Below are 19,032 nucleotides of genomic sequence, written 5' to 3' on the forward strand. Positions count from 1 at the left end.
TTACTACGGCAATTTAGGATGGTTAATGTTGTTAAGTGGGTTTTTAAACCCTATGATAGAGGTAAATGCAGAATGCTGTTTGAAAGTGGTTTTATTTCGTCTGCTAGGAAAAATTGAAGAATTTCCATTTTTTCTCTGTGGATGTTAAACTTGCTGAAACGTGAGAGCGTTATAATGGACATTATGGGGTACGTTAGGTGTACGGGGATCGCGTGGTTTGTGGGAGGTCGTGGAATGTTATTGGCAGGAGATTGCTAGCTAGTTAGCGGTGAAAGCTAGTGTGGTTTTTCGTTGGAGTGATGTCATTTGCTCTATGAACTGGAAGTAGATGCTTTGTGTGGCACTGGTGGAGCGACGGGTAATGGTACTTTTATGGTGAAAGTTGTCAATGCTGTGCAGAGGGTCCCTGGTTCGAATCCAGTGGGGGACAGAAAGCAAATCTTTTACATTGATGTTATTGATGTGAATTACTGGTTTCGTTGATAACATTATAGGAAGATGTCCTACCAATCTATGTCGAATAGGATAACATAGTAATTGAAATAGCATATTGGTGAATTTGATGTTTTATTGATTTATATTTAGGAGAATGAGAATATGTTATTAGGTAGTATTGCTTTGTGGAGACGATTAACTAATGAAGAACATGTCTCGATAGTTGAATAAGGAACGATATTTGATAATTGATCATTTTATTATGACATATATAGTTGTTTAAACAGCAGTGAGTTATGATGATGTTTTTTATTACTTCAGATAACGATGAATTGTTTATAGTACGTTGAACCTTGGGAGGTAGTTGTTGCTGTTGACTTGATGGAGTAAGTAGACATTTTATATGGGTTTTGGATTATGAAACAATAAGTTTATATTTGGGGAAAAAACAAACATCGATGCAACAGTTTGTGACGTTTAAATTATTAAAAAGGGGGTTATAGGTTTATAGTGGAAGGTGGAGTTAACTTAATAAAATGGGTTATTATCTAGTATCTTCTAAATGGGAGTTTTCTTTTAAGAATTGATGAGAGTCTCTATAATATTAGGTTAGGGGGTAAAGTAGACACGACGTATCAAACAATTTTAAAATCGATGCTGGGGTTAATGATTGTTGATGAGATAGGACTGGGGATATATGTATGATGTTTGGTGTGTAATTACTATCTTTGGATTGATGATTATATGTTAACGACATGTATACTTTCTCTTCCAGGAACATGGGGATTTCTTTATTGGGAGGTTAGAAAAGTATTTAGGCTAGGTGGAACTAGTTAGTAAAATTAAGTAGTTTTATTCTTAGGTTGTCATAGGGAGCTACCAAAATAAATAAGGCCTGGCCATTTTTGTTTGGTTATTGTTTTACTATATGGTGTTCAAATAACCACAAACAAACTACTTAGTATGAAATGGTTAGTTGTATAGGATTTTATTTCTATTTTTTTGTTTTTGACAGGGTGGAAGTGAAATATCTTAAAGGGGCATACACATGTAATTTGGGTTTTATTTACTGAGGGATAAGTAAATATGTGTGATTTATTTTGAAAAGAGCTGTAATAAGGAATTACAACAGTTATGAAAGGTTTTGATGGTTGTTAGAAGTAGTATACTATAGGATGAAACAATTAATTGAATGATTTCAATGACCTCTGAAATCTGTCCTGGCTTTATAGTGTGACCTGATCAACCGCACTATGAATTCTAGAGGCATGCGGAATTAAAGGGGGTTAGATAAAATAAGGATAATTGTGAAGAAGTTTACAAATTGGAAAAATCCTATATATAAATGAGTCTAAACAGGACAAGGATGTAGTGAGAGAGTTAGTCCTGAATGAGAAGTATTCATTGAATAGTGTTATGGAATACAGTTAAGTAAAGATATGCTCAAGGGGGTTTGTCATTTTAAGGTTAGTTATTATTTTAGGTTTGATAAGCAATATTGTTTTGTTTTGTTTTTTGTACACATGAATCACGATGTGATGTATGTGTCCAAGGGGGGAAGTTGAGATTATTAGAGGTTTTAATGGTTTATTATGGTTTTGTGGGGAAATATGCAAGGTGTATTAAGGATGTGAAAGTAGTAATAATGTGTTATGGGTTAGGTTAAATCATTTTTGTTTTTGTGATAGGAGGCATGGTGTAGAGGTGGACTACAACAAGCTGGAAGCAGGTGTGCTTCATAATCTCAAGGCTTCTCTTGACGGATGAGAGGACATGAGTAGCATACTGTGTCTCACCTAACCTAACAATGTTCTTAAGATTTTATTTTCATGGGTGAAGATAGCTATGTCCAACTGAGTAGGATAATCTGAGTATTTTCTGTGCCCTGGAGACTATGTGATGGCAAAAGACTACAGAAGAAAGAGCTGGAAAGACCCTATGTGGAGGGGCTTGTACCAGGTGTTGTTGGCTACCTTAATGATGGTAAAACTGGTGGAGACAGATACTAAGATTAATGTTTTCCACTATAGGAGTGTTCCAACCTCAGCCATTGGGTAGTATTGTTGTTTTTTGTGTGTGTCTGTGCTTGTGTCTTTGCAGCAGTAACTCTGAGCTTCTCTATGAGAAGGCTGATAGAAGGACACTTTTCACAGACCGATGTCGATAGATTGAGAGGGACTTTGGCGGATCCGGAGATCCTAGTGATGGGGGAAGGTTAACAACAGAAGTGACCTACATATCGTTGTCCAGGTTATACCGACGATGGTACGGATAGAGGGGAGTATTGGGTATCATCTTAACCATTGTACCAGAGTGAGGGAACTGATGATTGAGAGATTCCAGACCTTCAAGACGCACCAGATATCCTTATCATTGATTTCTATGTACTTGACTAGTTACCTGAGAATAAGGGGAATGGAGTACTGATAATAATAATAAAGAGCAGAAGAACAAGACATAGAAGGGATATAGACAGGAGTAGAATGTAGATTCTTGCACAGGCAGGAACCATAACTAAAAAATACAGGAAGGGATCACTATTAAAATACAAGGGGTTAAATAGTATTGGTGTGTGAGAAACCAGCACAAAGAGTATGGGGAAGTCACATGGGGTAGTGTGACCTTAAGGTAATGAAAGAAAGAGATAGGTGAATCATAGACATAAGGAAAACAGTCCAAGACTTAGATAAACAATTTGATGTAGTATTTGGTGTTAGATTTCCAGGGGAAAGTGTTATTAGAAGAGAGAAGTATAAGCAAGTGTTAGAATAGGAACAAGGAAAGGGAAACACTAGATTAATGTCAAATAGAGTATGAGAAAAATATAGGAATGTTACAATAAAACAATTGGGTTATATAGTTTGGAAGAATTCAAGGGAGAATATGAAACATAATGATTTGTCATGTAGATGATGTTACTAGGGATGTTTTGGATTGGAAATTAACTCAACTGAACTGTTATGATCTGTCCTTTCCTGAGGTTACAACGGATGGTGTCGTAATGCATTGCAGAGATCAATTGGCTCAGAACGGTGTAAACCTCAATAAAACCAAAAATCCTCTACTTGGCTGAAGAGGAAACAACAAAGGCGTTGAAGATGTTCCTGTCCGACCCACTTCTGCATCAAATCAAAGCAATATACTGGGTTGCACATGGACAAAACAGGATGATGGTGAGGTGTGGTGGTTCAGGTGTGACATTGGAATTGGGACATTGTTATGGGTAATCCAAGATGAATTATGATGAACTATGAAGAATAATGAAGACGCCAGAAGATTGGAGTGCCGGTAGAGGAGGGAGTGTTAGTTGAGGTAGTATGTTGATTAAGGAGGTATTATACACTACTAAATTTATAGTAATTTGGACAATGCATTAGGGTACGGATCTGTTTGTAATTCTTGTTATGAGGGAAGTTAATGCTAGAATTATTATAATATAAATATACATTCAGCCAGTATCGATATGTGCCAGGGTGAGAGTTTTAACTTTGAATGATGGAACAAAGGTGACTAATTAAGAATTGTCATTTAAGTTGTTTTGGGTAATTCATTTGATTATGATTATAAATTATAAGTGGACTGGACTGATCGAATAACTTATAATATTAATGCTTAGTGATGTTGACATGGCGATTACTTGATTAGATATGGATATTGATTATTTTGATTGTTATAATACTTGTGATATGAGTGATTAATCTTTTGTATTGATGGGATAATATTATAATGTCCCAAAGGGGGATATGTGGTGTTATTTTATGTATCATGAAGGCAAATGTAGGGAAAGGTCAAAGGTAAAATAATAATATTAGTAATAAGCATGGATATGTTGTAAAATTGAAAATCTATATGCCTTGGAGTGTTTATGGATTGAGAGCCAGTTGAATTCAGAGCAGAGATAATTATGTGTTTTTCATGAAAACTCCTGCAGCTGGTTTAGGAATGTCAACAATGGAACTAGTGTTTGCATTTCTTTATGCTTATGACCTTATGACCTGACACATGGCCACATGCACATCATCTCAGTGCTGGAAAGGGTGATGAATGATAAATGTTTTATAATGTGTTATGAAATGATAATGGTGAAACAGAATGAACATGTTTGATATTTTATAAATTCAGATATATGTTTAAATAATGAATATAGATATTAAGTATATGATGTGTTCTTTCAAATGGGTTTTTTTAAACTGAGGCCATGGGGTTGTTCTTAGACATCTGGTTTGCATTTACATTAGTTTTTTAAGAAGGGGCTTTTGAGAAGGGGCCTAGGCACGCAGCCAATAGAATGATCGAATGAGAGGGTGGTACGAACTAAAAAAAAAGTTAGGAATGTTTGTAGCATGTGGCTATAAAATTGAGCTCTTGGCAGAAAAAGGGACAGTCTTTGTCTCTTTGGAAAAGGCTCGGTCTTTGTTTTTTTAAATAAAGTCTAAATTCTTAAATTCACAGGCTCTGATGTCTTGAGAGATATTTTTGAGTTGATTATCTAGTCAAATGTTTCTACAACAATTCCTATGGGTTGGGAGCGATAAGCCAACGATCAGAGCATTGTCTTCTTCAAATTGGTTTGCCTAGTTTGTAAATGGCTTAAAGCTATATGACCGCCATCTAGTGGCCACAATAAATGAATGAGACACAATATTTGGTTCAAGACTCCAGCACTGCAGGTGGCGGTAAGTCACCAATATTAGCTTTACACTTTTTTCAAACGTCAAAAAAAAAAAAGAATGGGACTACTTTAAAATTGAGATAGCCTCAATGGCGCTGTCAATGCTGTCACAGACGCCATAATGGCACAGATACAACGTTGAGATCTCTATACATCTCTATGGCCTTGACTTACTTTCCCTTCAGCCACTTGATAGTGGGGGGTGGATCGCCGACTGCCTTGCAGGGCAGAACGATGTCCCTCATCCAGGGTGTAGTCACCGTTCCGTTGAACGTCAGGATCCTGGCAGGAGCTATGGGGGTTATATACATGCATCACTGTGACAGTACCATTCTATTCCAATGGAAAACAATTAATAATAATAACAGAACGCAAGCAATATCCTAGATGTCAACACCATCAACACCATACTGCAATCAATAATACAGTACTTCAGCATGATTAGTTTTGATTCCCAACTTTTAATAGGTACCTTTGGCCAGAGGTTCCACTGTGATGGTCTCACTGCTGTTGCCTCGCCCAGCGGCTGTCACGGCAACCACCCAGATGCTGTACTTCCTGTTGCGGGCCAGGTTTGGCACTCTGTAGAAATATACATCAGGAGAAGCCTCAAACTCACTCATCACCTGGAGAGAGAGAGGGAGAAAGGGAAGGGGTTTACACGTCTGTGCATTTATCATACAACTTGAACAGGGGAGTAATCTTCAAGAGTATTCTCTCTCCCTACAGGACTTTCTAATACAGCCCAGAATGGCAGGACTGGAGGCGGCGTTATAATGAGTGCTCAAGGATGCTGTGAGAGCTGTGTTAATAATAATACAGCTCCGTACCGTGGGGTGCAGGTTGGAGCAGAAGACGATGTACTTCCTGATGATGCCGTTGAGTTTGAGAGGAGGGAGCCAGGACACAAACACCACGGAGCTGGTGGAGGCTGCAGACTTAACCCCCGCTGGAGGCCCAGGGACTAGTGGGAGGAAGGAGGGAAAATATAATGTTAAACATACATATATACTGCACGTATTAATAGAAACATTGAATATGGGCTTATATGGTCTCATTGAAACCCATTGCAGACAGTGCTTTATTACTGAAATCTGACTTGAAGTATGCGTGCATAGCTTGAACTTTTGCAGGAATCATGCTTTGATGTCAATGTGAAAGCAACGATCCACATCTATCTCAAGTGTATCTCAAGCCAGGATTTGTATCTCACCGTCTTCCTTGGTCCGGGTGAAGATCTGCTCGCTGCGCACCCCGTCCCCGGCCCGGGTGAAGGCCAGCACTTGGATGCTGTAGTTGGTGTATTTCTCCAGACCATCCAGCTCCAGAGACGGATAGGAGGTGGTCACGTTCCTGATCTCTCCCAACTCTGACAATGTAACAACAGTTACAAACAACCTTTTATCACTCACTCTCACACCATGTCAAATCAAGTCTATGATCCAGTGTGAACTACAGTGACCACAATAACACAATAAACCTATAACATGCTCCCTGTAAGACCACACTGCAAACTAAAATACAAGACGATGCTCATACACAGTAAGCTACTGTGATTTTTGACCGAGGTAGTATCTGTGATATTGTAATGACTGACTACTGGCAGTAGTGCTCTGTCTGCTGCGTCTCCTCTGTCCTTGACTGAGTGTCCTTGTAGACAGAGCTGAAGCAGGGACTTACTGCATCCTGTAAATTATTGATGGAGGCCCGGCAGGCTGCAGGCTGGATCCCATCCACAGGGCCTGAGCAGGAGCAGGGTGTTAGCTCTGGGTGCTGCCCACTCTGGCCCTGTGGTACCTCCATCCATATAACACACCTCACTAGAATGAAGCTACTAAACAACTAATGGACTAGATTATATACAGAACAGGAACCGTTTTAAATGGATATGTGTCTATTGAGATATAATACTCATTGGATAGTTTATTTATAAGTAAAACTAGAAGTGTAATTAGTAACTCATTTGAACCAACACTGGCAGAATGAAATTGAAGAGAAATTGGCAATGTTGCTGAGATATTGCAAAAATTCAACAAGGCAAACCCATGATCTAGTGTTGCCTGTTGAGAAAACTAAAAACTGAACTACTACTAAAACTAAACTAGTGGTGCAAATCTGCCAAGTACAAGATCAATGACATGCTACATAGCACAATGAATATAGAAAATTAGAGACTGGGCTGAAACCATTACGATCATAGTGCTCACACCACCAGTGGTCCGCTAAGTGCCTGCTAGCTGGTGTGTTCTGAGTGTGTGTTAATAAGCCCCTACCTCCATCTGGCAGGTTGGCCCAGTAGATGACTCTGTAGCCCTGCAGGTTTCCGTTGAGGGCCTCTTTAGGCAGGGTCAACCAGGAAAGAGAGATGACTTCTGGAGACTTGGCCATGGCCAGGACATTCTCAGGGGGACGCGAGGGGACTGTTAAGGGACAGGAGGGGAAACGAAGTTAAGACAAATGTACAGACAATGATAAAACTAGGCTGAAATATCTCCCCCTACTGGCTTCTAACTGTATTAGTGATTTCAAATCTTTCGGTTTGAGGTAATTCAGCAATCATCCAGAAGATGGTAGTCTACCTACGTCAGTGAATTTTCACACTGTGCAACATTCTCATGCTATCAAGAGGTAAACTAAACCACCTCTACCCTACCCCACTCCTTAAACCCCCTGATCCGTACTAACCATCCTCCAATGTTTTGGTGATGACCTCCTGAGAGGAGGGCCCAGTGCCAGCACGGTTAGCCGCCTGCACAACCACCCCGTACTCAGTGAACTTCCTGAGGTTGTCCAGGGTGATGCTCTCGCTGCTGTCCCCTGTGGTGTCCATGCTGATGATGTTAAACTGGAAGCTGCCTCCAGAGCTGTACTCTCTGTAACCCACCTGGTAGCCCCGGATCACCCCGTTCTGAAGGTGCTTATGGGGGGCCTGAGGAGGAGGATGAGAAATGGGGGGGCAACAACAGTGTGTTAAAAAGCTGCCATCCTGTTTTGCTTATAATTAGGGTAACAGGTTTGGTCAAATGCTCTGCATTACTATTGGTCCCATGTAGCTCAGTTGGTAGAGCATGGCGCTTGCAACGCCTGGGTTGTGGGTTCGATTCCCACAGGGGGCCAGTATGAAAATGTATGCACTGAATAAGAGCATCTGCTAAATTACGTAAATGTCATATCATAGGATCAGACTGTACATAGACAAAGATAGAAACAGGAAACTAGCTCTATCCCACTGGGCACAGATGTTTATTCAACGTCTTTTCCACATTGGTTCAACGTAATTTCATTGAAATGATGTTGATTAAACCAGTGTGTGCCCAGTGGGATGTATGTCCATGATAAATAGGATCAAACTGTAGACACAGATAGAAACAGGAAAATAGCTCTGTTTAACTCCATGAAGACACAGTACCTTCCAGGTGACTTTGATGCTTTGTGGAGAGGTGGCCTCCAGTTGTACTTCCTGTGGAGGACCATCAGGGGCTATAGAACAGATGTGTAATATTAACACAAAATACTCTTATGAGAGAGTCAGTTGAATGAGGCAGAGACGATAGAGAAAGCAATACTTTTTTCTGGTTGGTGTGTGGCGAATGAATTAAGTAGACTAGACCCAGCTGCTATCGCTTTGGTGCCTATGGGAGAGCCACCCCTTAAGTAGACCGGAACTGTGAAAAAAATGTTCAATGGTAAAAGGGCTTTTTGAATCATGTTTATAATCAGACATTCATAATATTTAGGAAATATCTCACTAGATGGCGCTACAGCGCTAGAAAACCCTTTGCTCTGTTATGAATGAGAGATTGACCTTTACTGTATTTTAGGGAATATTACAATAAAAAAAATACATATCCATGGCTAAAATCTGAAGACAAACAGAATATGTGTCAACCTGGTTTGGAACATAACTACATGATGTTTTGACCCAGTGAAGGAGAGATCTGTGTGGGCTGACCTGCTTCGTCAGTGGTGATGGTGAGCTCGTTGCTGGTGTCGCTCTTGCCAATGTTGTTCTTCGCGAATATGCGTATGTTGTAGGTGGAGGATGGGTGCAGGTCTATGATGGTGGCCTGGTTCAGCTGGGGGGACACGTCTTTGGTTATCTGGGCTGAATTCCACGAGGCTAGGGGGGAAAACACAATTAACCTATTAGCATCTCTGTATGACATGACAACCAACAATAAACAAGTTAGATAATGCAGAAACAGATTTAGTTATAACTATGTCGTATGCAATTTCATATGGATTTCTCATGTTATTCCATAGGCCTATATGCCAGCCCTACCTGATTTGTTCTTGCACTCAATGTCATATCCTGTGATAGGGCTGTTTCCGTCGAAGCCCATGGTCCAGCGGAGGGCGATTGTCCGGTCTCTGACCTCTCGGATCTCCACCTCGGGAGGGTCCGGAGGTTCTAAAAGGGTTAAACACCACACACACAGATTAGATATAGAGGTTTACCTGTTCACTTAGTTGACATGACCAGGAGAAAACAACCTGCAGGCTCAATTTAACTAGGGCTCAGAGATATTGGCTCATGTGGTCAGGAAAAACTTACAGTAGCAACAAAAAGGTACCACTATGGAGAAACAGCTTAACATGCTTGAGCTGAAGCCAGGGGTTTACCTTGCACTGTTAACTGAATGATGCCCCTGTCTTCACCATAGGAGTTAATGGCATGGCAGGAAAAGAATCCAGAATCTTCCCGAACAGTTGGCAAAATCTGAGGAGAGATCAACGTAGTTTTTAACCAGGAAACATCACCATAATGCACCATAACAGTATTCAACTGATCATAACCTCTGGTTATTTTATAGGCTACACAAAATGTCCAACGTCAATCACTGCATGTACAAAGGCTACTATAATTATTCATGCTATATTGAGAGCTGTGACGAGGTGTGAAAGAAGGAGTCAGGCGCAGGAGGTAAAATACCAAAGTCCAGAGTTTAATCCGTTTGCATAAATCAAACGCCCCAAGCGTCAAACAAAACTGTACAAGGGAAAACATCCACCTTGGCAATAACACAGTGAAATGTAGCTCTACCGAGCTACACGCTCTCTCAACAAAACAATCACTCACAAAGACAAGGGGAACAGAGGGAACACTTATACACATACTAATTAGGGGAATGAGCACCAGGTGTGTGTGATTGACAAGACATGACAAGTGGAGTGATGAGAATGGGATCGGCAGTAGCTAGTACTCCGGTGACGACGAACGCCGAAGCCTGCCCGAACCAGGAGGGGGGCAGCCTCGGCGGAAGTCGTGACAGTACCCCCCCGACGCGCGGCTCCAGCAGCGCGTCGACCCCGGCCTCGGGGACGGCCAGGAGGATGCGGAGCACCGTTCCTCCGAACCGTACCCCTCCCACTCCACGAGATACTGAAGGCCGCCTCGAATCCAGGATGGAATGAACCGAGTACGCCGGGGCCCCCTCAATGTCCAGAGGAGGTGGAGGAACCTCCCGTACCTCAGACTCCTGGAGCGGAGCAGCTACCACCGGCCTGAGGAGAGACACATGAAACGAAGGTTAATACGGTAATCAGGGGGGAGTAACAACCTGTATGTCACATCGTTTATTCTCCTCAGGACTTTAAACGGCCCCACGAACCGCAGGCTCAGCTTCCGGCAGGGCAGGCGGAGGGGCAGATTCCGGGTCGAGAGCCAGACCCGATCCCCCGGTACGAAACCAGTCATCCACCTGCGGTGGCGGTCAGAGTTGGCCTTCTGACGACACACGGTGCGCTGGAGGCGAACGTGGGCAGCATCCCAAGTCTCCTCCGCGCGCCGAAACCAGTCATCCACCACGGGAGTCTCGGTCTGGCTCTGGTGACACGGTGCCAGGACCGATTGGTACCCCAAAACACATTGGAAGGTTAGTGGAGGAGTGGAGGAGAGAGTTCTGAGCATATTCTGCCCATGGCAGGAACACCGACCACTCCCCCGGCCGGTCCTGACAGCAGGTCCGCAGGAACCTACCCACATCTTGATTCCCCCTTTCCACCTTCCCATTGCTCTCGGGGTGAAAACCAGAGGTCAGGCTGACTGAGACCCCCAGACGTTCCATGAACGCCTTCTAGACTCTAGACGTGAACTGGGGACCTCGTTCGGACACTATATCCTCTAGTACCCCGTAGGGCCGGAAGACGTGAGTAAACAGAGCCTCCGCAGTTTGTAGGGCCGTGGGGAGACCGGGCAGAGGAAGGAGGCGGCAGGACTTTGAAAACCAGGACCAGGATCGTGGTGTTACCTTGGGAGGGGGGAAGATCAGTGAGAAAATCAATACTCAGGTGAGACCATGGTCGTTGTGGAACTGGTAAAGGTTGTAGCTTACCCGCTGGGAGGTGCCTAGGTGCCTAGGTGCCTTACTCTGAGCGCACACTGAGCATGAGGAAACATACACCCTCACGTCCTTAGCCAAGGTAGGCCACCAGTACTTCTTGGTCAAGCAGCACATTGTACGACCGATACCTGGATGACCAGAGGAGGATGACGTGTGTGCCCAGTAGATCAGATGATCACGGGTAAGCGCAGGTACATACTGCAGCCCAGCTGGACACTGCGGTGGAGATGGATCTGTGCGTAATGCCTGCACTATATCTGCGTCCATCGACCATACTACCGGAGCCACAATGCATGAGGTCGGGAGTATGGGGGTGTTGTCTCTGGGCCTCTCCTCTGTGTCATACAGCCGAGACAGTGCGTCTGCCTTCATGTTCTTCATACCCGGAATGTATGAGAGTGTGAAATCAAACCGGGTGAAGAAGAGGGCCCACCTGGCCTGGAGAGGATTCAGCCTCCTCGCTGGCCGAATGTACTCCGGGTTACAGTGGTCTGTCCATACGAGGAAAGGGTGTTTCGGCCCTTCGAGCCAATGTCTCCACACCGTCAAAGCTCAGACAACAGCCATCAGCTCCCGATCACCAACGCCGTAGTTCTGCTCCGCCGAGATGAGCTTCTTCGAAAAGAAGGCACAGGGGCAGAGCTTGGGTGGCGTGCCTGAGCGTTGGGATAAGACAGCTCCTATCCCTACCTCGGATGCATCCACCTCCACTACAAACGGTAGTGATAGATCAGGGTGAGCCAGTACCGGGGCTGAGGTGAACAGACCCCGCAATCTACTGAATGCCAAATCAGCCTCAGCAGACCAGCGGAGCCGGGACGGCCCACCCTTCAACAAGAAGGTAATGGGAGCTGCGACCTTGCCAAAACCCCGAATAAACCTTCGAGAGTAGTTGGCAAAGCCAAGGAAGCGCTGCACCTCCTTTACCGTGGTTGGAGTTGGCCAATTACGCATGGCTGCAATGCGGTCTCCCTCCATCTCCACACCTGTGGTGGTAATGCGATATCCGAGGAAGGAGATTGACTGCTGGAAAAACTCACACTTCTCTGCCTTGGCATGAAGATCATTTTCCAGCAGTCGGACCAGTACTTTGCGAACCAGGGACACATGCACGGATCGCGTAGCGGAATACACCAGGATGTCATCGATGTAGACCACCACACCACGACCAAGCATGTCCCGAAACACCTCGTTCACAAAGGACTGGAAAACAGATGGAGCATTCATCAAACCGTAGGGCATCACCAGGTATTCATAATGCCCGAGGTTGTGCTGAATGCTGTTTTCCACTCATCCCCTTCCCGAATACGCACCAGGTTGTAGGCACTCCTGAGGTCTAATTTGGTGAAAAAACGGGCCCCATGCATTGACTCAATCACTGAAGGAATGAGGGGAAGAGGATAACTAAATCGTACCGTCACATTATTCAGTGGTCGATAATCAATGCACGGGCGTAAACCGCCATCTTTCTTCTTCACAAAGAAGTAACTCGAGGAGGCAGGTGAAGTGGAGGGACGTATATACCCCTGGCGCAGGGACTCGGTGACGTATATTTCCATAGCTTCCGTTTCAGCCTGCGACAGGGGATACCCATGGGAGGTACAGTGTCTACCCGAAGGTTTATCACGCAATCCCCCTCCCGATGAGGTGGTAATTTAGTCACTTGCGTCTTGGAAAACGCGAGTGCCCGATCATGGTATTCGGGGGGAATGCGCACGGTGGGGGTACCGTCTGGACTTTCCACTGTGGTCGCACACCAATGGAGACACCTAGACACCTACCCGGACACTCACGCCACCACCCTGTAATAACCCTCTGCGGCCATGAGAAATTGGGATTGTGAAGGGCTAACCACGGGATACCCAACACTACAGGGTAAGCAGGAGACTCAATAATCATAAAGGTGATCTGCTCAACATGTGTCTCCTGCGTAATCATGGTGACTGGTACAGTAACTTCCTTAACCAACCCGGACCCTAATGGTCAACTATCTAGTGCTCTGATGGGGAGTGGAATGGTTAGGGGAACCAATGAAATGCCTTAACAGTGTGCAAATGCCCTGTCAATAAAATTCCCAGCTGCGCCTGAATCGACTAGCGCCTTACACTGGGAACCTACCAAGTGATCTGGAAAGGAGATAGATAAAGTACAGTGCACCGCAAAGGGCTCTGAACACGTTTGGGTGTTCGTTACCTGGGGTGATGCGTGAGTACCCTGCCCACCGCCTCCAGACCCCAAAGAACGTTGTCTGCGACGTGAGGTGGATTGTCCCTTCGTGCCACCAGAGTGGCACTGTCGCTGTCCTCCTGCGCTCTCTCGACCGGCAGCTCCCCCCAGCTCCATCTGCTCGGGGTCAGAGTCGTCCGGAGTGGGAACGGGCAGACCCCTACCAGGACGTCCTCTGGCTGCTAGCAGATTGTCCAGCCGGATGGCCATGTCCACCTGTTGGGAGAACGATAGCATGGCATCCCGGCAGGCTAGCTCCCATCGGACGTCCTCCCTTAGGTGGCACCGGAAATGGTCTATCAGGGCCCGCTTGTTCCACCCGGACCCCGCTGCCAGCGTCCGGAACTCCAGTGCGTAGTCCTGAGCGGTCCTCATCCCCTGCCTTAGATGAACCAGTCGTTCGCCCGCCTCTCGACCCTCAGGCGGGTGATCAAAAATGGCCCGAAAGAGGCGAGCAAACTCCCTGTAGTTCTCCAACATGGTACCTCCCTCGTTCCATACCGCGTTGGCCCACTCCAGGGCTCTCCCACAAAGGCAGGAAACGAGGACGGATACCTTCTCCCGCTCCCGGGGCTCAGCCTGATGCTGGAGAAATACAACTTCAGTTGGAGTAGGAATCCCTTACATCGCGCTGCAGTCCCGTCAAACGCCGGTGGCCTGGATATCTGGATCCCTCCAGGGGCTGGGGTGTAGGTGGCTGGATCCGGTTGACCAGCTGGTCTCGATAGATCGGATCCTCTCCTCTCCAGGTGTTCTACCACCTGAAGAACCCAATACATCGCTTCCCCCAAGCTGGCCAACATTGAGGAATGCTCCTGGATCCTTGCCACAACTCCAGGCATGCAGTCTTCTCCTGCTGACTCCATATCAGATCAGGTGAGTGATTCTGTGACGAGGTGTGAAAGAAGGAGTCAGGCGCAGGAGGTAAAATACCGAAGTCCAGAGTTTAATCAGTTTGCATAAATCAAACGCTCCCAAGCGTCAAACAAAACTGTACAAGGGAAAACATCCACCTTGGCAATAACACAGTGAAATGTAGCTCAACCGAGCTACACGCTCTCACAACAAAACAATCACTCACAAAGACAAGGGGAACAGAGGGAACACTCATACACATACTAATTAGGGGAATGAGCACCAGGTGTGTGTGATTGACAAGACATGACAAGTGGAGTGATGAGAATGGGATCAGCAGTAGCTAGTACTCCGGTGACGACGAATGCCGAAGCCTGCCCGAACCAGGAGGGGGGGCAGCCTCGGCGGAAGTCGTGACAAGAGCGTACTACACTAATATCAGCTCAGTATAAACAGCAATATACATCATCCCCTTTTGAGGTGGAGGCCCCAGGCCCCCAGCGCACCTTCAGAGTGGAGATGACCTCGTCAGCCACCTCTTTGACCACGACGGTGTAGCGGCTGGTCTCTGGGTTGATGATGCGTTCCTCCTTCTCCCAGCGCACCATGATGGGCTTCTCCCCATGGGCCGTGCAGCTCATCTCCTTCTGCTGGCCCACCGTGGCCATGGTGGTGTTGGGGTATGACGTGATCATGGCCGGGACTGAGAGAAAGGGGGAGAAGAGAGAAAGAGAGAGAGTGACGCAGAAGTTGGAACTTTATGTAACTCAACAGAGGCTCATACATTCTCCTTTAACAATTCTCTATAAGTTCACAGACTTGCCTCTGCCACCCTAAAGCCTAATTCCCAACATCCTGGCTGACAACAGTCAACAATGGAGAAGCATGAACTCCTATTTAGATCACCCTGATTCCCACAATACATTGAATACTAATGGTTCAAAAACAGGCCTTCAGGTAAGCAATATTGTCTCTGCTACAGCATCTTTGATACAGACAGCAACTGTTTACATGTTGTTACTGAGGCAGAGAGTCTCAGACAGAGACAGAGTGCTACAGAGCGGAGGAAAGCTGTGACTAGTCTGAACTCCCCGCTGTGTGTGTAGAGCTCGTCTGGCGTTACAGCACACCACGCTCATTAGCAGCGGCTCTGTGTGTGTGTGTGTGTGTGTGTGTGTGTGTGTGTATATTTGGGGAAATACCCCAGTCCAGCTATAAACTGCTGTAGGTGTCCTATACTACTGTACACACACAAACACAACAAAGTCCTGTACTGTCTCACATAGGTATGTGTATATCACAGTTACCTTGAAAGCCTTAATGATACAACCTGCTGTATTGATATATGTTACAAATGCTGCACATACTGTTGCTGATGTTTCAGAGAGGAATGGACTTCAAGGCAGACAAAATAATGTACTGTATATGAATGTGTATGTACATACGGTATGTCTACTGTACGTGTTTAACAAGATCATACATACAGTACATCCTACTGGCTTAGACAATGGGATAAGTCTGGAGGCTGGTGCTGTAGCCATTCTCCTCTGTCTGTCTCTGTGCATGAGTGTGTGTGTGTGTGTGTAAAAGGAGTTGTTTCTCCAGGAGCTAAGTGGGTAGTACGAGCAGAGAGGACTCGTGACATGTCTCAGAAACACTGTCTGAGAGCATGTTCCCCTGCAGCAGTGTAACTGTGATCTCTCTCCTCTCTCTCCTATCCCACCAGGACGGCTATGATTTAATGATGAGAGCCCACTTTGATTATTCATACACAGCAGACAAGACTACTCCTCTGGCCCCACTGCTGTCTCACTACCTCTCCACACACACACATTCAGAGCCTCGACCTCTCCGCTGCCTTCTACACACACAGTCACACACCAACACAAGAAGGCAACACTCATACACAGAACACACACACACACACCCCCACACAAATTCAGAAAAACAGAGAAACACATGCAGCAAAAACAAACCACACATAATCCCAGGTGACACACTCTCTCCATCTCCTTCGTTCTCTCTCTCTCTCTCTGAGTGCACTGCCCCATTTGAGGTTCTCGTGCAGAGGGGTGTGTGTGTGTGTAGGAGGGGGTGCGGCTCCGCTAGCTGAAAGCCCCTCTCTGACATAATTGAATGTGTCAGACTAAGGTCTGCCAACGTTTAAGCCTCATCTCTTATTCACTCTCAAGCTATGCCAAAGAACGCTGATTTATTTAGCGTGACAACTATGAATTTTAAGTGAGGCACATTAAAAAATCCTCCTCAGCCCTTCTCTAAATGTTATTGCTCCTTAACAGGGGTAGTTTCTCCGTACATCTGAGGCAGCAGGCAGTGCCGTGGCGGGCGGCGTCAGCAGGAGACCTGCCTGATGTTCTTTTACTCCTGCCCCCGCGAGACGGAGGGCATGCATTGATGAGCGCTCCGCCTTTGAGGAGAGGAGGGAAGAGGGGGGAGTCGGAGGAGGGGGGGAAAAACGCAGAAAAGAAGAAGAATCCTAGTTCTGACGTGCCTTTCAAACAACACAGGCAAACGATCTGCTATTGTTATCACACGCGTAGCTCTGGCACATAACCCAGCTCCACCACTATGTGATCAGCACAGTTCCACATGATTAAATTGCAGGGAAATGTCTGCTGTGGCTGTCTGTTAAAGCTACAGAGACTGTCTGCTCTGTGCTGTCATGGCGTCATACTCAGTTTGTTGTGACACTCCCAATACTGCTACAGTAAAGGCCTCAGGTGTCAAAGATGACCGAGAACAAACAGGCAGCTCAAGGTGTTCTCCAACTTAAAACATCCTCACAACAACCTGAGACTTGTTAAAGAAGGTTGTGGAGACAACAAAAGTCTACTCTCAGCCAGACTCCTCGCTACATTCACCACACAGCCCTCAGTAGCCCCCCAGGCTACCCTTATTATTTTTGATAGCCCATAATTGCTTGGTTGATGTATACTTTTTAATATCCAGTGATGTTACAGAGCCTGGTAAGGGGAGAGAGTGAGTGAGTGAGTGAGTGAGTGAGTGAGAGAGAGAGAGAGAGAGAGAGAGAGAGAGAGAGAGAGAGAGAGAGAGAGAGAGAGAGAGAGAGAGAGAGAGAGAGAGAGAGAGAGAGAGAGAGAGAGAGAGAGAGAGAGAGAGAGAGAGAGAGAGAGAGAGAGAGAGAGAGAGAGAGAGAGAGAAAGAGAGAGAGAGCGAGACAGAGAGAGGGAGGAGGTTTCTATTCCTATCTGTCTGTCAGATCCCAGTCAGGGCTGGCTGTGTGTCAGTGGCAGAGGGAGACTGAGGGGGAGGTTGCCATCTTGGATGGAGATGGACTACAACTGACTAAGTATACAATCATCCAGTAGCATTATTAAAAGGTGTGACTTGCAATAAATGCCAGTCTTGAAATTGTGCATGATGAACAGACCATTATAGAGTTTAATTTTGGTAAAGGGAAATCCAAAAAACATTGGTATATCAAATAAAATGAAAACATCTTACTGCAGGATTTCTAGTTGGCTAATGTGTACACACTTTGAGGAAAATGTGTTATCTGCACAGCATGAGTAAAATCGTGTTATCTTTTGATCTGTACCCCTTCTCTGTAGAAGAGAGGGACTGAAAATAAGGAACACCACATGCAAATAGCTGTTCCCCTGTGCCCTTACTTAGTCTGTCTCTAACTGAAGTATTGACAGGTTTAAATGAAGCAGAAACGCACTAAAGAGCTTCAGCGGCCATTGACACACACACGCATGCACACATGCGCACACACACACACAGGATAGTTAGGAGAGGGGTGGCAGGCAGCAGTGCATACTGAAACACTAATGGTCTTCCTTTTCAATCCACTCAAGCGAATAAGTACACTTTTACAGAAAGCATCTTGAGTGCACAGTTCAGGGGTTATAAGGCATGAAATGTGATATTATGATGAGTGACAAGAGTACAGCTGTACCATCATGTAATGACAGCTTCCAACCCCCCAGTAGCAACATGGATACCACTAACAAAAGCCCCAAAGACATCACAACTCTGGGCTTTTTGGATAATAAGAATTTTCCCCTCTCCAAGATGTCGATCATCATTAACTTAAAATAGTCTTGAGAGATTTGAGTAAAACTAAACAGGAAATGAGAGTAGGCTATAGGAGAGAATGAGCAGGAATCTATAAAGTAGGGAATCTATACAGTATGCTACACAGAGACACAGTGGGTACCCTTTACAATTAGTGTTACTGTAACAGCACTAAATCTCCCTCCATCTTCTTGATTAAGCTTTTGAAGGCTTACTGAATCTGGTGATAAGGAGCTCTCCACCTAACTCCTCCATCCTGACCTACAGTACAGTACAATGTAGCCAGCTCACACATACACACACTTAGGGTACGCTATGAAATGCTATGAGACTGATACATTAAAAGCAAATCTCTTGCTCTCCCCTCCTCCCCCTGTACATTCCCAATGATATCGTGTTTCCTGGGGCATGCTGGTCTCAGTGTCATGGCGGAGGCTG

General features: G+C 45.4%; 1 pseudogene; it reads right to left on the reverse strand.

Moving 5' to 3' along the window:
* Positions 1-19,032, reverse strand: part of LOC121558977 — a 170,432-nt pseudogene that overhangs the window by 15,877 nt on the left and 135,523 nt on the right.

The sequence above is a fragment of the Coregonus clupeaformis genome, chromosome 5 (genome assembly GCF_020615455.1).
Source record: "Coregonus clupeaformis isolate EN_2021a chromosome 5, ASM2061545v1, whole genome shotgun sequence".
Lineage (NCBI taxonomy): Eukaryota > Metazoa > Chordata > Actinopteri > Salmoniformes > Salmonidae > Coregonus > Coregonus clupeaformis.